The sequence below is a fragment of the Miniopterus natalensis genome, chromosome 4 (genome assembly GCF_054644295.1).
Source record: "Miniopterus natalensis isolate mMinNat1 chromosome 4, mMinNat1.hap1, whole genome shotgun sequence".
Lineage (NCBI taxonomy): Eukaryota > Metazoa > Chordata > Mammalia > Chiroptera > Miniopteridae > Miniopterus > Miniopterus natalensis.
In genome coordinates this window covers 48,981,341-48,987,045 of record NC_142084.1, presented here as the reverse complement: position 1 = coordinate 48,987,045, position 5,705 = coordinate 48,981,341, and positions in this window count along the sequence as shown.

Here is a 5,705-nt window from a genome sequence, read left to right as displayed (position 1 = left end):
TCAATAGCATTGCGATATGGAAAGAGTCAAGCAACACTTTTGAAACAAAAATAAAATAAATTTGGACAAAAGGAAGACTTTGTGAGGACACAGGGAGCTGGTGGCCCTCTGTGAGCCAAGGAGAGAGGCCTCAGGAGAAACCAACCCTGCTGGCATCTTGGTCTCAGACTCAGTGCAGAACTGTGAGGATTAAGTGTCAGTGGTTTAAGCCGCCCTGTCGTGCTATTTGCTATGGGAGCCCAAGCCGATTACCACAGAAGTGGGAGTCCCAGGAGGAGGGGGAAGGGCCGTGGCTGCAGAGCTGGCCTTAGCCCAGCACTGTCTGGGTGGACAAGAGTACAGTTAGCCACTGTGGCAGCCTCTCCTGGTGTCCGCTGTAGGCGAGGGCAAGCCCAGGATGCCCCGGGGAAGCCGAGCGGGCACCAGGTCCCCACCTCTGAGCTGCCCCCCCCCGAGTGTCCCGGCTCAGATCTCGGAGGCTGGCACAGCCCATGTCACTCCAGAGGCGGGCAGGAGTGCCCTTCCACCTGCGCTGCGGAAAGCACCCACGATGACCTTCAGCCACATTTCTGCAAAGTGGGGCTGGTGATTTTGATTCTGCTGAAGAGGCATCGCGACCTTTGCTTTCTCTGGTCATCAGCAGGCGGTTTCTCCCGTGGGCAGGTGGGACGCCAACCAGCCCGGGCCCCCTCTCCTCGGGCGGGGAAGTTCAGGCAGGTGGGGTGGTTTAATGCCTTTTCAGGGTCAGGGATGTGGGTCCCACTGGCTGTCAAGTCCTCAGCTTGGAGGGCTGGACTCCCTGCAGAGAAACCTTCCACAGCTCAGATGAGCGCCCAGGAGACAGCCAGCCAGTCCCCAGCCGCAGGCACAGCTCACCCAGCCTGGCCTTGCTGGGCCTAAGGTTTTACTGCCACCTAACCTTCCTGCTGCGCCCCACCCCATGTCCACCTGTCACCAGGAACACTCTTACTGTTGTCCGACTGTAGCCTTCAGAATGTTGTAGTGAGTAGTGTTCATGCTTTTCTTCTTGGTAAAATGAAAGATCGGTAGCTGCACTAAGGCTTCTATGTGACAGGTAACGAATGTTCCCACACACATTGCATGTAATTTTAGCCCAAAGTGGATACACTAGGTTTTCTGGCTGCCTCGTGTGGGTTCATCAAGAGTGGAGGCACAATTCCTTCAGCTTTTGAAAGAGCGGATAAAAACGTGTGGACTTGCCAGGGAACACTGGCCTGTCTAGTCCAGCCTCCCTCTGGTGTTAGAATGTTCTGGAATCTCAGCTGCTCCGCCTTCTTTACCCTGTGTCCCCTGAACTTCCAGGCTCTCTTTATTATCACTCATAAATAAAGAGGAATTAATGGAGAGTTATAAGTAATTGAGAGAAAAAAATTTATCTTTTAGCTCATTTAATTTCATGTTATTTCTTTTGCAAATGTGTGTAAGTATTTTATTTATCCTTTTTACTTCATCACCCAAACTTTTTGTTTCCTGATTTCCTTAAGGAGAAAACATTGTTTTAATTATAACTTTATTTTCCTAGTAACCCAGCAAATATCTAAATCATAATCTACAACTTAAACAATGAAATCTTTTTAAATTAAACACATCAAATAAGAATCACCAGTTCCTAAAACCTTTAAATAATCTAAGTATTTTTGTGACAATTTTCAATTAACTTCAATTTAAATATTTATTCTGAAATTGCTTTCTCTCAAGAAAACATTAGTTAGAATAAAATGTAAATATTTTACTAATCATTGCAAACATATCTGTTTTATTAAGCTACCTGAATATTTAAATTATTAACACTATTTTTATTTGAGTCCACTGAAGAGGTACAGTATACAGACCCCATCATATGATATATTGATTTTATGGTTTAGTTTTATTTCAAGCACTAGCTCAAGAGAAAATATTTCTGAGTGTGAACCAGCCAACTTAAAAATGAGTGTTTGGTTTAAATCCATGTCTGAATCAGATTTACAGATTTTTCTGTTCCTGATTCTTTAAACATAGTTTCATTGAAGCTAGAAACCCATATATTATAGCTTCAAATTTTATTCATAATGGCAAAGAAAAATACAATATTATACCGGAAAGAAAAGAAAGTTTCTGTCTAAAATGTGGATGTGTTGCTATGTTAAGGATATTACATCTTGGTGATTAAAAATAAAATGAAGCCCTGGCAGGTTTGGCTCAGTGGTCAGAGTGTCTGGACCGTGGGCTGAAGGGTCTCTCATGTTGGATTCCTGCCAAGGGCACCGACCTCCGTTGCAGGCTCCATCCCCGGGAGTAAGAGGCAACCAATCCATGTGTCTCTCATCTGTCTCTCTGTCTCTCTCTCTCTCTCCCTTCCACTTTTTCTAAAAAGCAATGGAAAAAATATCCTCTGGTGAGGATTTAAATAAATAAATAAGTAAATAAACAATAAATAAATATAAATAAAATGGAACCCTGGCCAGGTAGCTCTGTTGGTTGGAGCATCCTCTCATACGTAGGTTTCGGTTTCCATCCCTCTTGGGGACATGTATAGAAGACAACGGATTGATGTTTCTCTCTCACATTGATGTCTCTCTCTCCTTTTCTCTCTTCTTTCTCTCTCTGTCCTTTCCTCTCTCTCTAAAATCAATTAAAAAAAAATCCTCAGGTGAAGATAAAAATAATAATAATAAAATGGAAATAAATTAGATAAGGCTCATGCAACTAATTTATAACATTCCCAGTAAAAAACAACCCAAAATCTATGGGACACAGCTAAAGCAGTACTAAAGAGGGAAGTTCATAGCACTACCTCAAAAAGCAAGAAAAATTTTTAGTAAATTATCTAACCCTATAACTTAAAAAATTAGCTCCCCCGTGAAGCCATCCGGACCAAGGCTTTTGTTTGCTGGGAGTTGTTTTTTTTTATTACTGCTTTGATTTCATCAGTTGTTATTAGCCTATTTATGTTTTCTGATTCTTCCTGATTCAGTTTTACCTGATCTCACTCACATGTGGAATCTAATAAACAAAATAGACTGAGGAACAAAATAGATCCAGAGACATAGAAGCATGGAACAGGCTAATGAATCTCAGTGGGAAGTTGGGGGTGGGGGAGTGGGTGGGAAGAGATTAACCAAAGAATTTATATGCATATGTGCATAACCCAAGGACACAGACAATAGTGTGGAGAAGGCCTGGGGAGGAGGCAAATGTGGGGAGGAGGGGATCAATGGGGAAATAAAAGGGGGATATCTGTAATATTTTCAACAATAAAGATAATTTTTTTAAAAAAGGGTTAAAATAATGTAATGTGTATTGCCTAAAAAAGCTAAAACAGACTATAAAAAACTGTGATAGTAGACTATGATTCCTGTACTTAGACATAAATATTTTGTATTATTCTTCTGCACACAAATGCTTTTGAACTGCCACTGGAAAAACAGACAGTTATGCACTAATATAAATAGCACAGACATGTCTGGGGAATGATACTAGAAGTGATTATGTAAATCACAGATGTATATACGAGGATCATAATTTCTGATAATTATTTAGGTTGAAGGTGAAACAAAAAATAAAGTTAGTTTTGGCAATTACATAAAATCCAATGTGTGTTTGAAATATTTGCTGTAGAGAAGAAATTACAAAAGCTGATTTTTTTTTTTTGGTCATTAAAAGGTATACTAAATAGCAGCTATGTTTACAAGAGTGAATAAATAATACAATTTTAGCTGTTTTTGTCAGTGTAGATTACTACTGAATAATTTTTTTCCAATTTTAAAAATAACCTTTTAAATTTAAGTATTAAGGACTTTGTTAGTTTCTGATTTAAAGAAACAGTTCTAATATTTCAGTCTTAAGGATTGTGTTTGTTGTAGGATATTACTAACTGCTCTTTAGTAGGTGAAATTCATACAGAAATTTTGTGATTCAGGGAGGAAATTATAAGGGCTTTTTTTAAAACTTATTGAGATAATTAGTTTATCATTTGATCTGTTGATGTATTGTGTTACATTGATAGAATAGTCCAATTTATATCTGTCTTTAGTGCTTTCTTGCATCTATGGTCATGAGTAAGGTTGACTTTAATCCCTTCTGCTGTTTCTGTGGTCTCTTACTTGCCTTACTTTCTGAGTTTTCTACATTTTACATGTGAATTGGTGAGTTGGGTCCTTTGAGGCTGGGTTGAGGGTTTTTCACTTCACAGAGATTGGTTTTGCCTCTGCTAAGCACTCTCAATAGCTCCCACTGGAATCGTTTTAAATTAATCTTCCTGTTTTGGTTTTGATGTACTTTTCCGATAATCTCAAACCACGCATCATTATAAGTACAGGTCTCTATTTACAAATTCTTTTTTTTTTAAATATGTCTTTATTGATTTCAGAAAGAGGAATAGAGAAGGAGAGAGAGAGAAACATCAATGATGAGTTATTGATTGGCTGCCTCCTGCACGACCCTTGCTTGAGATCAAGCCCTCAACCCGGGCATGTGCCCTGACCGGGAATCGAACCCCAACCACCTGGATCCTAGGTCGATGCTCAGCTGCCGAGCCACGCCAGTCCGGGCTACAATTCTTATATTAAAAAAAAACCTTCATCTAGCATCTGGGAAGAGCAGACATGTTTGCATGTGTCTCCTTTGCTGGAAATGCAGATTTGTTTTTTCCTCTGAGCACTCTTTTACTTAGGCTGTTCCTTTCAAGGTCTTGTCCTTGTATGGGGATGGAGGCAAGTTCTCATTCTCTCACTTCGCAGGAGCCCAAAGCCTTGTCTTTTGTGTCCCATGTGATTCTTAAACCCCCAGGCTTCATATTAGTCAAATACTTTGAATATAAATGTGGATGTATTGTTTGATCACTCATATGTTCCCCTGCTATCTATTTCATTTGCACTTAAAATTCTGTGGTTCACCCAGAATCAGTGTTAGTGCAGTTGCCCCATCGCTCCATGAAATTCAAGTATCCCTTTTCTCAAGTGCACAGTTATCTGGAGAAATTTCCACAGGTTCTTTTAGAGAAAGACCAGAGGTATATTTTCTATAAATATTTATGATGGTATTACAATGTCTTTCCTCAAGATGATTTTGCCTTCTCTTCCATCATTGAATTTGGGTTTTGTGAACTATATTACTTGTAGAATCTGGGTAAAGAATCACTGTTTTCTGTTGGGATAGTTGACATACTGACCTTCTCACTGACTCTCAATTTTGTGTTGATACTCTTGACCAAGCAACCTTCTAGTTGTCTGCTTACTTATAATGTCTCTGGGAGCTTTATGGACTATTAAAGGTCATCATATTGTCCTGAGAGTCCAGGTGCACTGCAAGCTTCCCACCCCCTGTCTTACTGCACATTAGGAATTAAGCCATCTTATATATGAAGGTAAAAAATGTCATACCCTGACCACTGCCATTCTAGAATTCTATCAACCATGCTGAAATTTAAGAAGCACTGTTCCATGGAAACAGCTTTCATTGTTAACTTTAACTAGAACAAGACAGCCAAAGATCTACACATTTGGAATTTCTTAAGTTTAGGGTAGATTGGAGAGATTGAACAGTATTTAACAACTCTGTTTGCATAAGAAATTGGCAAAGACAAGAGTAGGAAATTTTCCCAAAGAACAGAATAGTCTGAACAATGCAATTAATCAAGAAATGATCCACAGTTTTCAAAAAGGGATAGTAATTATGAATGTAGCCTGTCAGCTATAAGTCTAACC